The sequence below is a fragment of the Schistocerca gregaria genome, chromosome 10 (assembly GCF_023897955.1).
Source record: "Schistocerca gregaria isolate iqSchGreg1 chromosome 10, iqSchGreg1.2, whole genome shotgun sequence".
NCBI lineage: Eukaryota > Metazoa > Arthropoda > Insecta > Orthoptera > Acrididae > Schistocerca > Schistocerca gregaria.
This window is the reverse complement of record NC_064929.1, coordinates 194592585-194617925: the sequence shown is the minus strand read 5'-3', so window position 1 is coordinate 194617925 and position 25341 is coordinate 194592585.

Below are 25341 nucleotides of genomic sequence, written 5' to 3'. Positions count from 1 at the left end.
ACTGCAGTACAATTTTACTGCCGCCAACTTATATTTCACTGAAAGACCACAAAGATAAGATAAGAGAGATTAGGACTCGTGCAGAAGCATATAGGTAGTCATTTTTCCCTCGTTCTGTTTGGGAGTGGAACAGGGAGAGAAGATACTAGTTGTGGTATGAGGTACCCTCCGCCACGCACCGTATGGTGGATTGCGGAGTATGTATGTAGATGTAGTGTTGGAGTAGTACAGACGTGCCTTATCGATCTGAATGTAAGGAAGCCTACATGTCAGCAGCAGGGAAACTGCTTACAAGTCCCACATGTGTAGGTTGCCATCCAGCTTGAGAGGTATGAGTGGGGGAAGGAGAGAAGGGAGGATGAGATGGACAAGGAGGGGCGTAAGGGGAGAAGCACAGAGAGTGTGAAATAGGATGATGTGGACATAAGGAGAAGGGCATAAGGACAGATATTGGGGTGAGAAAGTGACAGATAGAGAGAGGGGAAAGAGAAGATGTACAGAGAGTGGTGGGAGGAAGAGGTGGAGAGGGATAGACAGGAGGAAGGGGGGATGCAAGAGGGAGGCGGAAGATTTAGTAGAGAAGTGGGCAGGTGGATAAGGAAGGAGGGGGGGAGGAGATGAACAGAGAGAGGGGGAATGGACAGAGTGAGAGTGGAGGAAGATATGGCTCTCCAGCCAGCGTGTTGGAGGGAGAAAGAGGGGGAGGTGAAGAGGTTTGGGAGCTAGACAGAGGTCGGAGGATATGGTGGTCAAAGAGACGGAAAAAGTAAGAGGTGGACACAGAGAGGGGCGAGGAGAAGTGTGTCAGTCCATACGAGGGAGAAGCCGTGGAGACACGACTAGTATTATAATAATTAACGCAATTTAATGACACTGTGATGTGAAAAGTTTTGTATGTGTAAACAGGTGGTACGATGTAAGATGGTGGGCGGGGCTCTCTCGCTTATTCCGTTAGGTATCATCATCACAATGAAATGGGCTGTTTCCTAAAGAACTTCATGTAATCTCTAACTATCGAATCATCATTTCGTGTTGCAGCTCTGACGAAGAGGATGATGATGACGATTGTGAAGCTACGAAGATGAAGAAAAAGAAGATCTCGGAAACTGGACACCAGTAAGTCTTGTATTTTACGTAATTGTCTTGTTATGTTACGTTTTTTATTCCATTCGAGAACTACAGCATTATTGTTTAACAAAATGCTTGCTTCGTTCACTTACACCAAACGTTTGCCCCTCAGAGCCTTTTTAAGGGGGCCAAAAATGGCGTAATCACAGGAACAACAGTGAATACCCAGCATTTCTCGCCAACCTTGACCATCCTTGGCCAAGCGATCAAATAAAAACGACCAGGCAACCTCTTCCGTGGGGTCATTCTGCTCCACGACAATGCGAAGCCTCATACAGCCAACGCAGTCGCGGCACTCCTGCACAAATTCGGCCACCCTCCATACAATCTGGACCTCTCTCCCTATGATTACGCAATTTTTGGTCCCCTTAAAAAGGCTCTGAGGGGCAAACGATTCACCTCGGACGACGACGTCCAGCTGTACGTGCGGAACTGGTTAACATCGCAGCCCTGGTAATTTTACGAGACAGCCATTCACCCACCACCTTGTATCACCGTGGGACAAGTGTCTCAACAGCCAGGGTCAATACTTCTAACATACAGGTACTGGTTTCTGTGATTACGCTTCCGCTCCTTGTAATAGATGGAGTCTCACGTAGGAGCGTAGGACCAGAAAGAAACAATACGTTACAACGGAAACAAGTCGATCTATTTTTTTTAAACTCTAGCGCTAGTACTGGTGTTAGCTGTGTAGCTAACGATAAAAGATGCTCGTAGGGAATGACTTTCGAAGAACGAAAATCTCCTAGATAAGAACAGCATTGATGCCATAAACAGAGATTTTTCTCAGTCTCTTCGTCCATGCAATCCAAAGGGTCGGCCAGTATGTGGCCCAACCTCGATTCTGTCTTCCTGGACTTCAGGAAAGCCACAATCCACTTCCTCATTGTCTCGCAGCGAACAAAATGAGTCATTACGTACCGGCATTGTGCCTGGGTTCATGTCCTCGTAACAGATAACAAGCCGACGCGTCGCACTTAACAGGACATAACTGTCAGACGGAAGTGTAATCTCGGTATTAACCCAACTGATTGTTATAAGGCTGTCACTGGTCGCGATATACAGAATTTCCCATTTATCTTGACAACGTAAAATAACGTTTTTGTCCAGAAACAAAGTAAAAAAATGTATCAAGCAGATGTTGTTTAGCTACAAGGCGATACTAACCAACATCCCGGCCTTTCTTGTAATTTTGTTCGTTAAGAAGACATGAACAGCAGCGCATCTGTTTTAAACAGTGCGATACATTTTTTATTCGGCAATTGACTTCATCTCCTCAAGACCTATTCACAAATGTACCACAGTTTACCATTAGCGTATACATGGCGTTATTAAAGACGTAAAACCATATGGACTTTTGACTCTATTGTCCTACTACACCGTGATGATGATGATGTTTGGATTGTGAAGCGCTCAACTGCGGGGTCATCAGCGCCAGCAAACAGTTCCAATTTTTACATAGTCCTATTTTTTTTACTCTGCCCAATCTACCCATAGTCACGAATGATGATGATGAAACGATGAGAACAACACAGACACCCAGTGCCCGGGCAGAGAAAATCCCCAACCCCGCCGGGAATCGAACCCGAGATCCTGTGATCTGGAGGCAGCAAGGTCAGCCACTAGACCACGAGCTATGGTCCTGCTGGTCGAACTAAAACATTCATATTTCTTCAAGTACTACACCAATATGTAATAAGAAATGGGGGTTCCTATTTTTAAAAAACGCAGTTGATATCCGTTTGACCTATGGCAGCGCCATCTAGCGGGCAACCATAGCGCCATCTGGTTTCCCCTTCTAGCTAGTTTAATTTAGTTCTTTGAAGTTTCTTCGTTTGGCGCTTATTTCGTGTGATATTTGGCCTGGTCACTATCAATGGACCACCCTGTATATCGGAAGTAAAAGAAACTAGCAATTCCTCAAACATAAGTGATTATATAAGCGCCGTAGACGAGAAGCTTACATGAAGCTGTTCCCATCACTTCGCACAAACACTGTATTCCGGATCGGAAACCCTGCGTGAATCGCTGTTGCAATATCACACAACCAACAATGTTGTCATAGTTATACCTTGAGACTTCAGTGTTGAAAACCTGGTCCTGCACTATCGTCGCATTTATCCACGCTGTTTACTCATGGACGTCCTGTAATTTCTGACTGTCATATCGTCATTTCGTGTTTCAGCTCTGATGAAGGGGGCGATGATGACGATTCTGAAGCTGAGAAGATCAAGGAAAAGAAGACTTCTTCGAATGGGTTACACCAGTAAGTCCCGCAATTTGTATAGTTGTCGTCTACCTTTCTTTTCTTTTAATCCATTAAAACTACAGCATTATAAAGGGTGAGTCACTAATTACTGTCACCAAGAATAACTCCAAAAGTATGACAGGAGCTGAAAAGTTTGTCGGACAAAAGTTTCATGGGACAACAGGGGCCATAATATGAAGTTGGTTTTTTGTTGTTAGGTGAGGTCGCTTCACAGATATTAAGGTTAACTTTGTTTTCCTAAATGGGATGCTATAATTTGGTACTTATTTTCTGATAGTGGCTATCGAGATGAATCCAATGATGTGTAACAGTAAGGTCTTTGAAGGTCATCGAAGGTCACAAAGGCGGCATGGACGCCCATTTACAGAAGGTGTTCGAAGTGATGACCGTTCGCACCAGTGCAGAGCTGCAGTCTTCTTATCATGGATTGAGTGGTATTCCTTATCACATGAGCACTTATCGAAGCACATGCTATGACAATTCTCTCTCGCATATCTTCAGGTGTAGTTGGAACATCTTTATAAACAATGTCTTTTACAAAGCCCCACAAGAAAAATCCAAAGGCGTCAAGTCTGGCGAACTATCCGGCCACGACACATCTCCTCCGCGTCCAATCTAACAATTTGGAAATTGTCACGCTTTTCCATCAGCGAAAAATGTGCAGGATACCCATCGTGTTGATACCACATCCTTCCTTGTTCCTAAAGGTATTTCTTCCAATAACAGACCTAATGTTTCTTGCAGGAATGTGGTGTAGTTCCTACCATTAAGATTTCCTTCGATGAAATAGGGGCCTATAATTCTGTCCTCCAGAATCCCACACCATACAATCACCGACCAAGATTTTTGGTGTGCAGCTTGCCGCAGCCAATATGGATTTTCAGTTGCCCAGTAATGCATGTTATGCAAATTAACATTTCTATAGTTCGTGAATGTAGCCTCGCCAGTAAATAAAATCAAATTAATAAATGTGTCATCCCTCTGAATCTGAAGCTGAGCCCATCGGAAGAATTCAATGCGACGCATACAATCCGTACCAGTTAATTCTTGGTGGAGAGTGATGTTGTATGATATCTATGGGGATGCAGAACACGAACAACACTACTCTGGCTCAAGCCAGATTCCCTTCCGATTGGACGCGAAATGCGTGCCAGGTCCACTTTAGCATCTGACTTCTGACACTAAATGAGAGGCAGATTCACACGTCGCAATCACAGGGTAGCCCAGAATTCCTGTTACACATTTCTAGGACTCCGACATGGGCACTTAGTAAATGATTATTTACGTAGAGGTATACATCGTTGAGCAGCATAATTCCATGGTGCAAAGTAAACAAAATTGATCTAGTTTTTTGTAAGTAGTGCGTTTGTACTGCTGTTCTTGTGTAGATAACTGCCGAAGTTGCCCATATGTTTTGATCTTTTCTGGAATACGCAATGTTTTTCTATAGAAATCAGCATGGGTTTCATTACACAAAGATCTTATCAAACAGCCCACTCTGTTCGTCCGTGAGATCGAAGGCGCCTACGAATTCACTATGTTATCAAAAGTATCGGGACACCCCCATGTAAGGTGGAAGTGACCACCAGATGTCACGATAGTCGGGTCGGCCGATAAAGCAGCAGGCAGGGATTACAGTATTGTCAGTAGAGAAGCAGCGATCGGGAGAGGTCACTGACTTCCAACTTGCACTAATCATTCAGCCGGCCTCTGTGGCCGAGCGGTTCTAGGCACTTCAGTCCGGAACCGAGTGACCGGTACGGCCGCAGGTTCGAATCCTGCCTCGGGCATGGATGTGTGTGAGGTCCTTAGGTTAGTTACGTTTAAGTAGTTCTAGGGGACTGATGACCTCAGATGTTAAGTCCCATAGTGCTCAGAGCCATTTGAACCATCCGAACTAATCATTCGATGTCATCTGAAAAACAAATCCAACACTTCTACAATGAGGCGCCAAAAGCCACATTTTAGAGCATATGTTTAATGGACGTTCTGCTCTTGTTTTGGTCCATAATTTCAGTTCCCAAAACATGAAAAGCAAAGATCTTGCAATAGAAGAGATCTGTTTGACAGTACCGTAGATCAAGAATTTCTCATAGCTCTTGAGGTATTCATTTTAGAGCCCATGTTTACTTTACTTTTTTGTTTCAAATTCCTGTGATATTCCAAAATATTGAGCGTCAATCCTGGAACGGCCTCTATACACTGAGATGAAAAAAGTCATCGGATACTTCTTAACATCGTGTCGTGCCTTCTTTTCCCCAGCGTAGCGCAACAACTCGACGTGCCATGGACTCAGCAACTCGTTGGAAGCCCCCTGCAGAAATATTGAACCGTAGTAGTCCGTAATTGCGAAAGTGTTGCCTGTGCAGGATGTTGTACACTAACTGACCTCTCTGCTATGTCCTATAAATATTCGATGGGATTCATCTGGGTGGCCAAATCACCCGTTCCAATTTTGCGGAACGTTATTCAAACCAATCCCGAACAATTGTAGCGCGCTGACGTGACATCGTTGTTTACGAACATGAAGTCCACGAATGTCTGGAAATGGTCTCCAACTAGTCGAACATAACAGTTTATGGCCAATAATCGGTTCAGTGCATTCCACGTAATCACAGCCCATACCATCATGGAGCTACGACCAGTTTGCACAGTGCCTTGTTGACAAGTTGGTCCATGGCTTCCTGCGGTCTGCACCACACTCGAACTCGGCCATCAGCTCTTACCAAAGGCAGTCGTGACTCATACGATCAGGCCACGGATTCCCAGTCGTGTATGGTCCAACTGATATGGTCACGAGCCTAGGACCGGCGCTGCGGCCGATTTCCTGCTGTTAGCAAAGGCACTCACCTCGGTCGTCTGCTGCCATTGCTCACTAACGCCGAAATTCGCCACACACTCCCAACACATACGTGCGATGTATGTCTCAAATTGATTTCTGTGGCTATCTTATGCAGTGTTGCTTGTCTGCTAGCACTGACAAATCTACGCAAATGCTGCTGCTCTCGGTTGTTCAGTGAAGGCCGTCGGGCACTGCGTTGTCCGTGGTGTGACGTAATGTCAGAAATTCGTTGTGCTCGGCATTCTCTTGACACTGCGGATCTCGGAGTATTGGATTTCATAACGAATTCCGAAATGGAATGTCCGATCGTCTTACCTGCAACTACCACTCCGCCTTCGAAGTCTTTTTAACTGCTGTCGCGCGGCCGTAATCACGTCGGAAACCTTTTCGCATGAAACACCTGAATGTAAATGACAGCTCCGCCAAAGCACTGCTCTTTTAAATATTTTGCCATATGTATATGTACATATCACTATCCCATGACTTTCGTCATGTCAGTGTATATATGTGGCGTCCCGCTTGACTCTTCGGCCTTCCGAAAAGAAACGAAATGTCATTACTGCAATTGGCCAGGGGTTCAGTTACGTCACGGGTTTACACAATTGGCAGGAACGCTCAGAACCCAAAAGCGAAAAACGTCGCTTTGAACATAAAGTTAGTTTTCTTTAAATGACACTTGTGCGCTTTATCAGCCGAAATGAAAACTAGAGGTAGAATTAGTCAATACAGACGTGTTTTCACTGGTGTTTTCACCTTCTAAAATGTCTTACTTAGACTTAAAAGGATAGCGCCAGCACCACTGTTTGTGCCGTAATGCGGGTTGCCTGCGCTGTCCTGAAGCTTACTGTAGGGAACGCCTCCGAATCCTTTCATCCTTGTGTTGAAAGTTCAAATGGTTCAAATGGCTCTGAGCACTATGGGACTTAACATCTGAGGTCATCAATGCCCTGGACTTAGAACTACTTAAACCTAACTAACCTAAGGACATCACACACATCCATGCCCGAGGCAGGATTCGAACCTGCGACTGTAGCAGCAGCACGGTTCTGGACTGAAGCGCCTAGAACCGCTCACCCACGGCGGCCGGCATGTGTTGAAAGTGATTTTACTTTTGTGTATTGATCATTCTTGCCCACTGCGGTGAGCCCCTGACCTTGTTGCATACCTGGCCAATTGCACTTTTCACATTTAGTTTCATTGCGGAAATACGTGACGTATTATGTGCGATGTCCTGTATATACAGGGTGTTGCAAGAGAGTGCAAAAATTTAACAGGACATAGACGATGCTCCACTGAAGAATTTGAGGTAGGGAACCTGGGGTCGGAAAAGCCACCGTAAGGAGACAATAGGAATAAAATCACATTACTATTTACTTTTTATTTACAATAGTTACCGTTAACTGCAAATACTATAATTGACACAATGAACGTACCATTTGTACTGTATCACACAAAATGTGCTGCAACTAACGATCATCAACCTCAGTGCACGGATGAAATGGGCGAACTAGTTTCTGACGCACCCTGACAAATACAGGTGGTGCGTTTCGAATCACATCACAGGCAGCTAAAATTTTGGCAACTACAGTACTGGCCATTAAAATTGCTACACCAAGAAGAAATGCAGATGATAAACTGGGATTCATTGGACAAATATATTATACTAGAACTGACATGTAATTACATTTTCACGCAGTTTGGGTGCACAGATCCTGAGAAATTAGTACTCAGAAAAAACACCTCTGGCCGTAATAACGGCCTTGATACGCCTGGGCGTTGAGTCAAACATAGATCGGATGGCGTGTACAGGTACAGCTGCCCATGCAGCTTCAACACGATACCACAGTTCATCAAGACAGGTGACCGGTGTATTGTGACGAGCCAGTTGCTCGGCCACTATTGACCAGACGTTTTCAATTGGTGAGAGATCTGGAGAATGTGCTGCCCAGGGCAGCAGTCTAACATTTTCTGTATCCAGAAAGGACCTGCACATGCGGTCGTGCATTATCCTGCTGAAATGTAGGGTTTCGCAGGGATCGAATGAAGGGTAGAGCCACGGATCGTAACACATATGGAAAGTAACGTCCACTGTTCAAAGTGCCGTCAATGCGAACAAGAGGTGACCGAGAAGTGTAACCAATCGCACCCCATACCATCACGCCGTGTGATACACCAGTATAGCGATGACGAATACACGCTTACAAAGTGCGTTCACCGCGATGTCACAAAACACGGATGCGACCGTCATGAGGCTTTAAACAGAACCTGGATTCATCCGAAAAAATGGCATTTTGACATTCGTGCACCCAGGTTCGTCATTGAGTACACCATCGCAGGCGCTCATGTCTGTGATGCAGCGTCAAGGGAAACCGCAGCCACGGTCTCCGAGCTGATAGTGCATGCTGCTGCGAACGTCGTCGAACTGTTCGTGCAGATTGTAAGGGGTCCGTAGGCCCTTACTATAACTTTGCACTCGGCACAGGTCGGTAGGGAGAACAATCGATTGTGACGTGTTGCGAGAGCGAGTGTCGAGTTGCGCCAATGTGGTTGGCAGGAATGGTGTGTGTGTGTGTGTGTGGAGGCCGTTATTGAAATACAGGGTCTTTAACCGAGAAGGGTGTCCCCATGGCCGGGGTTAGACCCCTAAGTAATAATTAACGGGAAAGTGAAGAAGTATCATTATGAAACTGATCAGTGACGTTACAACTGCCGACATTTGGTTTCGCGTCTACCGCGCCGACCTAACCTTGGATTGCAGTGATGGATGCAGTGATGGATTAGCGTGTGACGATAATGGAAAATGAAGAAGCCTGTGCTGGGATTAGCCGTAATTAGATATGTATGACGAAGGCAGTGGCTGCGTCCTTTTTTGTGTTTTGAGAAGAATATAAGTTCAAATTAGTAAAACTGTGTTGGTGTTCCTAATTACCAGACATTCAGTATTATAGTGTTGAACAGAACGAACTGGAAAGTAACAGCTTACGTAGTAGTCAATTCCGATTACCAGCCCCATTAGGTTCACGGTCATGTTAATATTAAATATTGGGCTGCTATTCAATCAGATCAGGTCGGGATAAAAACGGAGGTGTTACAAAATGGTTGTTGTCTTGCAAACTTCCCCATCTGTTGACTCAGGGATCGTGATGTGGCTGCACGATCCGTTACGGCCATGCGAATAAGATGCCTGTGATCTCGACTGCTAGTGATACGAGGCCGTTGGGATCCAGCACGGCGTTCCGTATTACGCTCCTGAACCCACCGATTCCATATTCCGCGAACAGTCATTGGAACTCGACCAACGCGTGCAGCAATGTCGCGATACGATAAACCGGAACCGCGATAGGCTACAATCCGACCTTTATCGAAGTCGGAAACGTGATGGTACGCATTTCTCCTCCTTACACGAGGCATCACAACAACGTTTCACCAGGCAATGCCGCTCAACTGCTGTTTGTGTATGAGAAATCGGTTGGAAACCTTCCTCATGTCAGCACGTTGTTCATGTCGCCACCGGCGCCAACCTAGTGTGAATGCTCTGAGACGCTAATCATTTGCATGTCACAGGATCTTCTTCCTGTCTGTAGAACGTCGTCATCGTGGTGTAGCAATTTAAATTGTCAGTAGTGTAATTCCATCTCTGCATCCACTGGGGTCTCGTACACAAGTGACTGTAGAATCCCCATAGGAAATAATGAATAGAGTTTAGGTCAGGTGACTTCGCAGGTCACGGGATAGGACCTCCCCTTCCAATCAGCGACCAGGAAATACAGCACTGAGATGGTTGCGGTCATCTACACTGAAGTGAGGCGGTACGCCATCATGTTGTATCCACATCCTCTCACAAACAGCCAAAGCGAACGTTCTCCAACAACTCAGGCGGAACTCTTTACACGGAACTCAAGTACAGATGGTCATTCAGACGGCCAGGTAGAAGACATGGCCCAATGAGGTTGTCGCCTACAGTGCCGGCCCAGGTATCACAGCAAAACGTACTTGACTGTGTGGCTCCACTACAGCGTGAGGGTTTTCCTCATAGCACACATGGCTATTCCTGCTGTTCGAAATACTATCACGGTCAAGTGAGGTCCCGTCAGTAAACAGCACGATTTGGAGGAAATCTGGTCGGTCAGACCATTTTTGGAGCAACCACTGAGCCTTGGTGCAAAGTCAATCACAAGCATTGCATGGACTCGTTGTGGGTGATGCTGGTGTAGCTGTTGTTCGTGGAAGACTCACCACACGCTGCTATGTGCAGCGTCCATTTCACGTGCAAAACGACGAGTACTTGTAGTGGGGTCGCTGCAACACGTTCCAACACCTCCTCTTCAAAATCGGGCATTAGAGTGGTCCCCATGTTGCCAGATATCTCGTCTTTTCTTTCCAATGAACCAGTCTCCTGCATTCCTCGATCGAGAGGAATAAACACTCATCCTAACGGATGACGCCTGTTATGAAATCGTTACCTGTGCAGCCTTGCAGCAGCGAGAGCACTGCAACCTACTTACCCACTCACAAAGTGCATGTCAGCGAGTTCTGCGAAACTGTGCCGGTACTGCTCCCTCGTATTGTACCGTACGCTTCTGAATGGGCCTGTCATTGATTTACAGCACGTTATGTCATGGGACAATGTAGATCCGATACGACAGAGCTGCCTTGTGTTGTTGTTGTTGTTGTTGTTGTTGTTGTTGTTGTGGTCTTCAGTCCTGAGACTGGTTTGATGCAGCTCTCCATGCTACTGTATCCTGTGCAAGCTTCTTCATCTACCAGTACTTATTGCAACCTACATCCTTCTGAATCTGCTTAGTGTATTCATCTCTTGGTCTCCCTCTACGATTTTTACCCTCCACGCTGCCCTCCAATACTAAATTGGTGATCCCTTGATGCCGCAGAACATGTCCTACCAACCGATCCCTTCTTCTAGTGAAGTTGTGCCACAAACTCCTCTTCTCCCCAATCCTATTCAATACCTCCTCATTAGTTATGTGATCTACCCATCTAATCTTCAGAATTCTTCTGCAGCACCACATTTCGAAAGCTTCTATTCTCGTCTTGTCTTAATTATTTATCGTCCGTGGTTCACTTCCATACATGGCTACACTCCACACAAATACTTTCAGAAAAGGCTTCCTGACACTTAAATGTATACTCGATGTTAACAAATTTCTTTTCTTCTACCTTATGGACAGGTAAAGTAAACAAAACATGTATCACTACTTCCTAGTAATCAGGGCCGTCCTACTTGTTTCCTTGCAGGAAATAAAGAATTTGCATGTAAATAAACAGCCAAGTAATGTAAACTTGTACGCATATTATTTGCAAATAAGCTGGAAAACAATAATGCTAGACAAAGCGGTAGACAAGTTTATTTCCATATCTACTTAAGCTGCCTTCTCCGACCTCAAGTTCCCTACTTCAAATTGTTCAGTGGAGCATTCTCCATGTCCTGTTACATTTTTGTATGCTTCTACGGAAAAACACTCTATGCACAACACACTAAAAAAAATATTGACAGCGGTCATGTATCTGCCAGAGTGAGAACCTGTACTATGTGATCAAAAGTATCCAGAGACGTGCATTGTGCTGCCACCTTCTGCCAGGTACTTCATATCAGCGACCTCAGTAGTCATTAGACATCGTGAGGGAGCGGAAAGGGGCGCTCCGCAGAACTCACGCACTTCGAATGTGGTCACGTGATTGTGTCACTTGTGTCATACGTTGTACGCGAGATTTCCCCACTCCTAAACATCCCTAGGTCTGCTGTTTCCGATGTGATAGTCAAGTGGAAACGCGAAGGGACACCTACAGCACAAAAGCGTACAGGCCAACCTCGTCTGTTGACTGACAGAGACCGCCGACAATTGAAGAGGGTCGCTATGTGTAATAGGCAGACATCTATCCAGACCATCACACAGGAATTCCAAACTGCCTCCGGATCCACAAGAAGTACTAAGTGAGACGTGAGGTGAGAAAACTTGGATTTCATGGTCCAGCGGCTGCTCACAAGCCACACATCCCGCCGCTAAATGCTAAACGACGCCACTCTTGGTGTCCCGGGTTCGATTCCCGGCGGGCTCACGGATTTTCTCTGCCTCGTGATGACTGGGTGTTGTGTGCTGTCCATAGGTTAGTTAGGTTTAAGTAGTTCTAAGTTATAGGCGACTGATGACCATAGATGTTAAGTCCCATAGTGCTCAGAGCCGTTTGAACCATTTGAACCCTCTTGGTGTAAGGAGCTTAAACATTGAACGAGTGAACAGCGAACAAACGTTGAGTGGAGTGACCAATGACGGTACACAATATGGCGATCCGATGGCAGGGCGTGGTTACGGCGAATGCCCGGAGAACGTCATCTGCCAGCTTGTTTAGTGCAAACAGTAAAAGTCGGAGGCGGTGGAGTTACGGTGTTGTCATGTTTTTCACGGAGGGGGCTTACACCCCTTGTTGTTTTGCGTGGCAGTATCACAGCTCAGGCCTATATTGATGTTTCAAGTACCTTCTCGCGTCCCACTGTTGAAGATCAATTTGGGGATGGCGACTCCGTCTTTCAACACGATCGAGCACCTGTTCACAATGCACGGCCTGTTGTGGAGTAGTTACACGACAACAACATCCCTGTAATGGACTGGCCTGCACAGAGTCCTGACCTAAGTCCTATAGAACACCTTTTGGAACGCCGACTTGGTGCCAGGCTTCACCGACCTACATCGATACCTCTTCTCAGTGCCGCACTCCGTGGAGAATGAGCTGCCATTCCCCAAGAAACCTTGTAGACCTGACTGAACGTATGCCTGCGAGAGTGGAAGCGCTCATCAAGGGTAAGGGTATGCAAACATATTGAATTACAGCATTACCGATGGAGGGCGCCACGAACGTGTAAGTCATTTTCAACCAGGTGTCCGGACACTTTTGATCACATAGTATATCACGTCGGATTCGTATTCTTGTTCTCATCGTGTACTAGATAAGTTGTGATTTGTTTGTTCTAAAGAATTATTGGTCTGTTTACGTCGTTTTTACTGCAGACTACCAATGATACATAATGAAACAAAAAACTCTCTGTTCCAGTTCACACGAGAAGAGCCACAAACCAGAAGCGAAGTGGAGAATCAAGCTGAAGAAAGAGCGCGCTGTACCGAAACAGTAAGTCTCGGTGTTATGACTGGTTTATTCAAGTTAGTGAACAGCTTATCAGTTCTAATTTCCTCACTAATTCACGTCTTTTCTCTGTTTTTGTCCGCACTCTGACGGTTTTAGGAAGATAAGTAGCGGTAAGTAATATTGTTTACTGCTAAGTTATTTCAGCCATCGTAAATATAAATATGTTGGCCGGCAAATCAACCATTTTTCTTTATTATCGAACTCATCTTCTTATACAAGGTGAGTCTGAAAAGCTCGGTGGGTGGTCTGACGAAATACAGGTAACCAGAGTTGCAAACACAAGCCGGGCGGGATAGCCGCGCGGTCTCAGGCGCCTTGTCACGGTTCGCGCGGCTGCCCCCGTCGGAGGTTCGAGTCCTCCCTCGGGCATGGGTGTGTGTGTGTCGTCCTTAGCGTAAGTTAGATTAAGTTGTGTGTCACCCTAGGGAGCGATGACGTCAGCAGTTTGGTCCCCACCACTCCACTCCACAAACAAAATATGTCTGCTAGTATTTGAAGTAATCGCCATTATAAAACGAGCGTCCGGGATGTAAGGAAGAATAAGAATTTAGCACCGTTTTGTCATACGAGGTTGGGAACCATGGTTTCTTCATGTATGTTATCTGCGATCCTTCCCATTAGTAGCCTGATAGCTTTTGTCTAGTGAGCATTGTTCCTTGATGTTTATTTTCGTCATGGAACGGATGACAATTGAGCAACGTATCCGAGTCATGAAAAGTTATTACAAAAACAGTGTAAGTACCATGGAAACTGTTCGTGAATTGCGTGTGGCACTCGGACGTAATGCTAATCCATCCGAATCATCAATTCGGAAGTTGATCCGGAAGTTTGAGACCATTGGTTTCGTTTCAACCGTTAAGGAAACAAGACGACCTCGTTCTGTTCGAACACAAGAAAACATTGCTGCCGAGCGTGACAATGTGACCGTAAGTCCCAGAAAATCGATTCGCAGACGGGCTCAACAATTGAATTTGACACTTAATTCAGTGCATCAGATCCTCACACAAGAGTTGAAGCCTGCAGATCGTGGAAAGAGACATCGATTTGCTCAATCGGTCTTGGGTCGACAAGCGGAAGTGCAGAATTTGGGGTAACGGATATCCGCGAGTGACTGTCGAAAATGAGATGCATCTCCAACGCATGACTGTGTGGTGTGGATTCTGGGCACGAGAAGTGATCAGTCCGCACTTTTTTGAAAATGTTGAGGTAGCTTCTTCCACTGTGAACGGCGACCGCTATGATGAAAATGACGTTTTTTTGTTTCAACAACATGATGAGACGTGTCACACATCCCGTGAAACGATTGATCTGCTCAATGGAAAGGTTCCTCAAAAAATTGTCTTCTTGCGTGGCAACCAGGTGTGACCTGCCAGATCGTGCGATCTTACACGTTGTGGCTTTTTTTGTTGGCAACTGTGAAAGCAAAAGTGCACGTGAACAAACGGCAAACAGTACATCAGTTGAAGGATAACATTAAAACGGCTATTAATGGCGTCGCACCAGACGTTTGTAAATGCGTCACCGAGAACTTTAATGAAAATTGCTCGTTGCCGCGCGGCCTTGAGTGGTCGAATAGAAGATATAATTTTTCGTACATAAGTGGGACAAGTTACTCAACGTGTTTGTAAAAAAAAAAAAAAAAAAAAAAAAAAAAAAAACATTACAGTTTCAATAAATTTTGTACGTTCTATAGCGCTTTAATATTCGTCCCTACTTCCCGGACAACGTCCACGACACACTTCTAACATCGGTTGTAAAGCTGGTAGAATCTGTTAGGAAAATTGATGGTCCGGCACACAGTTTTAATCCGCCAGGAAGTTTCATATCAGCGCACACTCCGCTGCAGAGTGAAAATCTCATTCTGGAAACATCCCCAAGGCTGTGGCTAAGCCATGTCTCCGCAGTGTCCTTTCTTTCAGGAGTGCTGGTACTGCAAGGTTCGCAGGAGAGATTCTGTAAAGTTTGGAAGGTAGGAGACGAGGTACTGGCATAAGTAAAGCTGTGAGGACGGGGCGTGAGTCGTGCTTGGGTAGCTCAGTTGGTAGAGCACTTGCCCGCGAAAGGCAAAGGTTCCGAGTTCGAGTCTCGGTCCGGCATACAGTTTTAATCTGCCAGGAAGTTTGGATAAAATAATGTTAGCAAACGCAAGTAACATCATCACGCCTTGTTAGAGATCAGCATCATTACACGAGATGAGACATGGTGCTACCGATACGATCAGTAGACCAAGCGGTAGTCAATGGCATGGATTTCGTCGTCCTTCCCGCCTCCCTCGGGTAGGAATTCATGATTGGTCAATCTTTTCTGTCGAAAAAGGCCATCAGCATCGTCTTAATTTTGGATTTTGTAACCAGCCACTGTGACCGAGCGGTTTTAGGCGCTTCAGTCCAGAACTGCGCTGCTGCAACGGTCGCAGGTTCGAATCCTGCCTCGGTCGTGGATGTGTGTGGTGTCCTTAGGTTAGTTAGGTTTAAGAAGTTATAAGTCTAGGGGACTGAAGACCTCAGATTTTAAGTCCCATAGTGCTTAGAGCCATTTGAACCATTCTTGAGAAGCAGGAAATCTAGGCCTGAGTCCAAGTCCGTCACAAATTTTCATTGTCTGCATTCCAGGAAAAAAAGGAAATGTGCATCGTACTTATATACAACACAGGCACTGCACTACTACACAGATTTAGAAGACCTGAGTTGTTTCAGTGTACGACCCTAAGATTTTCAATACCAATTTTTCAAATAATGAAGCATAAAAAGTCAAAAATTAATTCATGATTCAGCCCAAAATAAAATAATTTTATTCTCGCCTTATCCAACATGTAAGCTATGTTAAGGATAGCCCTTAATACTTCTGCCATGACGCTATCACCGTGACTTACCTGTGTTAAGGGACACAACATTATTTACTTGCTTAAATAATTATTCACGTTTACCTGATTAGCAACAACTTTTGGACAGCATTTGCATTCAGAAATGTATTCAGGATCTTTATGAAAGTCGTAGTTATCCACATCATTCTAAGATTTGTACAAATCTTCCCTGAAAAGCATGTCACTGTTGCGAACGACACACACTTCACCCGCACACGTCCTGACAACTTGCCATTGGTTACAACTGTAAACGGGTATACGTTGACTGATTTTCAGACTGAAATATTATTATAATTATTGTTTCTTTTACTTCTGTGACACTTTAATGAACATAGTGGATTAAATGTAAGGATTACATACTAATAAACACAATACGTTTTGTGGAATGCAGTGGAAGTAAAGGAAAAAATGTAGTAGGTCAAAATTTGAATGGATTTGGGGATTCATTGGCTGGCCTATACTTCCGTTACAACTACAATTCTGTTTGTGGTCAATATTTCAAAAACACAATGAAACGTTGACCACCCAGAAATAAATACATTGATCTAAACTTTTCTTAAGAGTTTTATTAAGCCTCATAAAGGAAATGCCTTGTACAGTGCATAAATCAATGAAATCCATCATCAAAATCATAAATGTATGGAAAGGTTCTAGGATGGAGTACCTCACACATATAGCTGCAGATTTAGTTGAGTGTTGTACCTCCAATTTCATCCATCTTTAACATAATCCTCGTTTCAAAACATCCAGTGAACTTATAACTAAGGATACTTGTTTTTCATTTATCAAGTAGATAATTGATACTTGTGGTCAAAAAAACTCATCCCTTGTTTTCGGAGATACTGACATTGTATGTTATATCTTAATCTCCGCCTGACCAGAGCAGTTTGCAATGTGACCAATATAATGACTGACGTTTGTTTTTCTTAGTTGTAGGCACATTAACAATTACAAATGAGCCCTCGTCTGTATATCCATGTTTAATGTTTGTATTCCTTAGTTCCACTCTGTTATTGGCATCAACACTTTTTAATAAATTGTGTATCTGTAATCCTGGGGTAACAATGACCGGTGGTCAAAGTAACCCCGAAAAAGAGATATCATGCAAATGACCTCAGAAATAGTAATATACTGGCACATACATGAATGTGAACAAAAAACTAATCAGTGGTCTGTTTCGAGAATTAATTGAGTAACGTACATGATATACTCGAAAACATCGATGGCTTCACATTTAAATGATATCGGGTCACTTTGCACTAACAGATTTTAGGGAGGAGGACGAGATTAAAATTTAATGTCATGTCGCCAACGACGTCATTAGAGTTGGAGCACAAGGGATTAGGGAAGGATGGAGAAGGAATTCAGCTATGCCCTTTCGAAGGAACCACCCAAGCAATTGCCTTAAGTGATTTAGGGAAATCACAGAAAATTTAAATCACGATGGCCAGGCATGGATTTGAACCGCCGTCCTCTCGAATGCAAGTACAGTGTGCTAAGCACTGCGCTGGCCCACTCAGTGTCCAATTTTAACACAATTTTACGTATACAATTACAAGTCGCAAAAAGTTCGCCTACTGGTGCGCAAGAAAAATGGTTGAAATGGCTCTGAGCACTGTGGGACTTAATTCTAAGGTCATCAGTCCTCTAGAACTTAGAACTACTTAAACCTAACTAACCTAAGGACATCACACACACCCATGCCCGAGGCATTGCGCAAGAAAATCGGCACTACAAGCGCCATCTAGCATATATTGATGAAACCTTACAACCAAACAGTATACACTAAACACCCAACTGAGAGCCACCAGGGAGCTGTAAGACTTTTAGTGTATGATGCGTCAAAGTAACCACAGCACTCAAAGCATACCTGGTTTACGGAATCGGAAATTAGAGACATAGCTGTCATTTCTCCGTTTATTGTGGAACTATCATCTAATATGAATAAACTACATCACATACCACATGTTACATGCAATAACACTGTGTCTTGGTGACTGACCCTTACCATTGTTTACAACCAAGGTCTTCACATAGAAGATATCATTTACAACTCTGTTGGACATTGTGAAGCTGGGACAATCAGAACTGCTCGTCACCCAGATTTTGACCAACACATCTACCAATGTAAGGAGTCATGAAGAATGTCTTCCCCAATCATGATAAACGACTGTGTAAAGTGGAAAATGGACCATCTGACTGTTGCCCAGCAACCAGAAGCACCCCAACCTATGTTGCCCATACTAGACTGCTTCGCATGTGTGTCATGTGTTGCTGGATCAATGAGTATATGAGAGTGTGAATTGCTGTTTGCAGGCACGCAGCCATCCCACTGAAGCAGGTGACGTTCACGAGCGGCGAGACGCCAGGCGAGGTGAGGTGCATCTACTGCAGTCGCACCTTCAAGACGGTGGCAGGCATGAAGGTCCACCGTACCAGGATCCACATCCAGAAGGAGGGCAACGTGCCCTGGTGCGTGAACTGTCGCGAGGTCTTCCAGGATGTCAAGAAGCTCAACAAGCACAGGTAGTTAGACACCATCTGTATCTTATCCAAGTTGGAAAGAAACAACTTGATAATGAAGTCGTAGCAGGGTAGGGGACGCCGAATCGAGCAAAGTATTCCAAATAATTGGAGGTCACAAATGAACCATGGCCATAGAACGACGACCAATCAGTGACAGGCAACTCATGCACCTAATTCGTGTGGCTGCATGAAAATCCTAATAATTTTTATATGCAGCTGACTTAGTTCTATTGGCCACTTTGGGGGCACCGGGCACCCAGGAGAACTCACCATCCACCTCTACCTTTGACCATCTCTCTCAATTCCGCCGAGGTCTCCTCGCTTCCCCTCCATTGTCCTCTTCTGTATACAAGGGGGCAGTCAAATTGAAATGAAACATATCAAAAAAGGAAGTAAATTGTTTCTTATTTCAAAAGTAATCGCCATAACTGTTAGTACATTTATCCCACGGTGAGACGAGTTGGAAAAATTTTTGCAGTTGCTTACAGAATCATGAGTGTACCAGTCTGCATCTAAATCTACGCTCCGCAAAGCATCTTACGGTGTGTGTACCAGTGGGTTCGCAGGAAGAATTACTGGTAAGCCTCCGTGTGGGCTCTAACCTCTTTAATTTCAGCTTCATAGGCTTTTTGAGAGATATGGGCCTATGTTGTATACATGCAAGAATCCTGGAGATACTACAAGGTATCAGATAGATTATATAATGATAAGACAGAGATTTAGGAACCAGGTTTTAAATTGTAAAACATTTCCAGGAGCAGATGCGGACTCTGACCACAATCTATTGGTTATGACCTGTAGATTAAAACTGAAGAAACTGCAAAAAGGTGGGAATTTAAGGAGATGGGACCTGGATAAACTGAAATAACCAGAGGCTGTACAGAGTTTCAGGGAGAGCATAAGGAAACAATTGACAGGATTGGGGGAAAGAAATACAGTAGAAGAAGAATGGGTAGCTCTGAGGGATGAAGTAGTGAAGGCAGCACAGGATCAAGTAGGTAAAAAGACGAGGGCTAGTAGAAATCCTTGGGTAACAGTATAAATATTGAATTTAATTGATGAAAGTAGAAAATATAAAAACGCAGTAAATGAAGCAGGCAAAAAAGAATACAAACGTCTCAAAAATGAGATCGACAGGAAGTGCAAAATTGCTAAGCAGGGATGGCTAGAGGACAAATGTAAGGACGCAGAGGCTTATCTCACTAGGGGTAAGATAGAGACTGCCTACAGGAAAATTAAAGAGACCTTTGGAGAAAAGAGAACCACTTGTATGAACATCAAGAGCTCAAATGGAAACCTAGTTCTAAGCAAAGAAGGGAAAGCAGAAAGGTGGAAGGAGAATATAGAGGGTCTGTACAAGGGCGATGTACTTGAGGACAATACTATGGAAATGGAAGAGGATGTAGATAAAATGGGAGATATAATACTGCGTGAACAGTTTGACAGAGCACTGAAAGACCTGAGCCAGTCCTGACAAAACTCTACCATCTGGTGAGCAAGATTTATGAGACAGGCGAAATATCCTCAGACTTCAAGAAGAATATAATAATTCCAATCCCAAAGAAAGTAGGTGTTGACAGATGTGAAAATTACTGAACTATCAGTTCAATAAGTCACAGCTGCAAAATACTAACGCGAATTCTTTACAGACGAATGGAAAAACTGGCAGGAGCCGACCTCGGCGAAGATCAGTTTGGATTGCGCAGAAATGTTGGAACATGTGAGGCAATACTAACCCTACGACGTATCTTAGAAAATAGATTGGGGAAAGGCAAAGCTACATTTCTAGCATTTGTAGACTTAGAGAAAGCTTTTGACAATGTTGACTGGAATACTCTCTTTCAAATTCTAAAGGTGGCAGGGGTAAAATACAGGGAGCGAAAGGCTATTTACAATTTGTACAGAAACCACATGGCAGCTATAAGAGTCGAGGGGCAGAAAGGGAAGCAGTGGTTGGGAAGGGAGTGAGACAGGGTTGTTGTTCAATCTGCATATTGAGCAAGCAGTAAAGGAAACAAAAGAAAAATTAGGAGTAGGTATTAAAATACAAGGAGAAGTAATAAAAACTTTGAGGTTGACCGATGACATTGTAATTCTGTCAGAGACAGCAAAGGACTTGGAAGAGTTGTTGAACGGTGTCTTGAAAGGAGGATATAAGATGAACATCAACAAAAGCAAAACGAGGATAATGGAATGTAGTTGAATTAAGTCGGGTGATGCTGAGGGAATTAGATAAGAAATGAGACACTTAAAGTAGTAAAGGAGTTTTGCTCTTTGGGGAGCAAAATAACTGATGATGGTCGAAGTAGAGAGGATATAAAATGTAGACTGGCAATAGCAAGGAAAGCGTTTCTGAAGAAGAGAAATTTGTTAACATCGAGTATAGATTTAAGTGTCAGGAAGTCGTTTCTGAAAGTATTTGTTTGGAGTGTAGCCATGTATGGAAGTGAAACATGGACGATAAATAGTTTGGACAAGAAGAGAATAGAAGCTTTCGAAATGTGGTGCTACAGAAGAATGCTGAAGATTAGATGCGTAGATCACATAACTAATGAGGAGGTATTGAATAGAATTGGGGAGAAGAGGAGTTTGTGGCACAACTTGACAAGAAGAAGGGACCGGTTGGTAGGACATGTTCTGAGGCATCAAGGGATCACAAATTCAGCATTGGAGGGCAGCGTGGAGGGTAAAAATCATAGAGGGAGACCAAGAGATGAATACACTAAGCAGATTCAGAAGGATGTAGGTTGCAGTAGGTACTGGAAGATGAAAAAGCTTGCACAGGATCAAGTAGCATGGAGAGCTGCATCAAACCAGGACTGAAGACAACAACAACAACATGGGCCTATGTAGGAGGAAGCAATATATTGGTTGACTCTGGGAATGTACGCCTTCGGAAATGTAACAATACACCATAATGTGATGCAGAACATCTTTACAATTGCAGCTTCTACCACTGGAGTTGCTTGATCATCTCCGTGACTCTTCCGCGCTTACCAAATGAACCTGTGACGAAACATGCTGCTCTTCTTTGGATCTTCTCTATTTCCTTTATCAGTCCTATCTGGTACAAAACCCGTACTGAATAGCAATATTCAAGTGTTGGTCGAACGAGTGTTTTGTTAGCTACTTGCTTTGTCGATGGAGTACACTTTCTGTGGATTTTTCGAATGAATCTCAGTCTGACACCTCCCTTACTCACGATTAATTTTACGCGGTCGTTCCACTTCACTCTGTACGCGTACTTCTGCATATTTAATGTAAGTAAGTGCTTCTAGTGATTGTTTTGAAACATTGTAACCTTACAATAAATGGTCTTTCTGTTTATGTAATAGTGCTTTCTTTTGTCTGAAGAGAATTGAAGGCCAGGAATGTCTGTTTTCAATGCTCCAAAAATATGGAAACGCATAGGTAGAGATCAAGACCGTATGGAGGACATGCAATGGTTTCCTAGAGAACATCTACAGCGTCGTCGCACCGACCGCGGCAAATGTGGACGGGCATTATCCTGCAACAGAATTACGTCTTCCGTCAACATTCGGACGTGATGGTGTGGTGCAGTTATAGCAAAGTATCCACGTACCACTGTGCGATACTTGTGGCACTGTTCCAGAAAGTCAACAGGCACCGGGCCCATGCAGTCAAACAATCTCTCCCGGCTTTGGATTTTACAGAGGAGGTGAATCCACTTGTTTCAATTGTGCTGACACTTGCTCAAAATGATGACACCACGTTTCGTTTGCTGTGACAATACAGGACATCGTGATATCGTTCCATTTGCTGCAGTGACCTCGACATTCTGTCCAACTTTTACATGTCTGTCAGGCTACAGGGTAGCCACTGCACACATTTTTCCAGAACTTGAGATATTCTGTCATGATGGCTTGAGCGACACTATAACCGGTGCCCAACATGAGTTACTGTCTTCTATTGCCCACCGTCAGTAATTCCTGATGGCAACGTCCACCACAGCAATGGCAGAAGGTGTAACGACAATATGAGCCTGTCCTGACTGACTGTTGTCTTCCAGTGCCACCAAACCTTCTCAAGCTTCACTCACTGATACTCCTTCCACAGTCAAGAACTGCAGTGCATCTCGTTGTTCTTCTTTCCTCGGCCTCCATAGTGAAGCATCCGTGTCCAACCATCCCAATTTAGGTTTTCTGCGATTTCCATAAATCGCTTCAGGCGAATGCCAGGATGGTTCCTTTGAAAGGGCACGGCCGACTTCCTTCCCCATCCTTCCCTAATCTTATTGGTCGACGACATTGCTGTTTGGTCCCCTCCCCCAAACCAACAAACCAACCATAGTGAAGCCAGACGCACAAACGACTCACTGACATCATATCGAGCAGGTCCAGCAGATAAATAGTACAACAGTGAAGATTCAAGCTGCTACTTGCCGACTCCCAACAAAGGGATTTCTATACACATGTCTACCTGCATTACCAACATCCACGCCATGCTCATTATACAGCATGTACATAAAGTCAGGAAACACTTTCAATTATTTATTGCACAACAACCAAACATTGTACAGATGTCGTACATATGCCATTTTGAAGAGAAACCCTGAAAGTTTTTTCATGTATACCGCCACAGTGCAGTTTGGCAATTTGCCAATAGACAGCACTAGTCGATTTCACGTGCAGAGCGAGCTTTCTGTGTATTGGAGTTCGTCAAACACAAGTGTGCTACAGCTGTTCAACATATGTTTATAACGAAGTACGGTAGGAAACCACCAACAAGTAAGGCCATTTATCACTGGTACAACATTTTATTTAGCGTATGGCTAATACAGACATGTCATGAAATTACATATACATATGTACATATTGACACACAAGAAACTTAAGTTTGTCTTTACAACTGAATATCCATTCCTTCAATCCAGCGCACTTCATCTGGAGTTGCTAGCAGGAAGTCCTCTTTGGCGCCGTGATAGGCTCGAATCCTGCATTCACTGACAATGTGGTGAACAGTCTGGTATGGAGCCCCGCAGTCACAGGCTGGATCAGGCAGCTTCTTCCACTTAAAGAGAGCATCCCTGCATCGCCTGCATCGCCCATGGCTGGTACGGATTCTGTTGAGAGTAGACCAGGTCTTGCGTGGTAAGTCGAATCCACTTGGAAGTTTAGCACCTGAGAAGATGTTATGCAGGTGCACATCTGTCACTGCTTTCCACCGATCTTTCCATTCTTCAAGAGGTTTGAAATTCTTAGCAACCATGTCAGCAGCATCGCACAGAGTTGGATGGCGTGATTTCAGTCTCTTGCGATTTAAAAGTGGCAGGTCGCTATGCACGGGTATGTTAGAATTCCTGGGGATCTTGTGGCATTCTCTCATAAGGGCAGTACATCTGCGTAGACCAGGAGGCATTATACCGGTTAACAGTGGAAGACTGGTACAACAAATTCGTTACGACGGGTTCCCTGTGCCTGGTAAAGAGAAGCTGACGTCCCAATGTGAGTGAAGTGAATATGGAGCACGTTAGACAGACATGCGTAAGGAGTCCAAAGAAATCGGGGCGGCGTCATGCATCCTGTGAACTCGAAATGGCTCCAACGAGAGTGTGGAAAGTCCTACGTCAGAAGCTGTCTAGGAAACCATTCAAGTTGGAGCTGGTGCAGAAGCTCAATGACGACGACAGAGATAAGCAGTTTGAGTTTTATTCGCAGTTGCAACAATTGAATGAGGGTGGAGATGGCATTGTCGATCGCTTAATTTTTAGTGACGAAGCCACTTTTCACGATAATGGGAAAGTGAACAGGCATAATTGTCTAATCTGGGGTACAAAGCATCCACACGAATGCATTGAATTTCTGCATGATACCCCAAAGGTAAATGTTTTTGTGCCTTGTCACGTCGAAAACTGTGCAGCCCATTCTTCTTCACTGAGAGCACTGTCGCTGGATAGTCCTACTTGGACGTGTAGCAGCAATGGCTGACGCCTCAAATGCAACCGGATTCTCCGTTCATCTTTCAGCAAGATGGGGCTCCACTCCTTTTCATCGTGAAGTTCGTGGGTACCAGAACACAGAGATGCTACATCGATGGATCGGCTGTGCTACAGAAGGGGACAGCTGTTTCATGAAATGGCCTCCCCTATCACCAGATCTCACTCCGTGTGACTTTCTTCTGTAGGAACACGTTAAAGATCTGGTGTATGTACCGCCTCTACCACGTGATGTAGCAGAGCTCCGGGAGAGAATACGGGAAGCGACTGCCATAGTCGACGATGCCGTGCTGGAACGGGTATGGCAAGAATTCTATTACCCTATTGACATCCGCCGGGTCACTCATGGTTTGCATATTGAATGTTTGTAAAAAAAGACTTTCAGAGTTTCTCTTCTATGTATGACATCTGTACAATGTTTAGTTCTTGTGCAATAAATAATTTAAAGTGTTCCCGGACTTTATCTAGACCCTGTATTTCCCTTTAACGTGAACAGCATTGCAGAGTCTCTCCATTTGTGTTGGAACAGCACCCCAGCATCAAATAAAATTGGGGATCCTGATTTAGGCATGGGCATATCAATGAAATGAAATTATGTG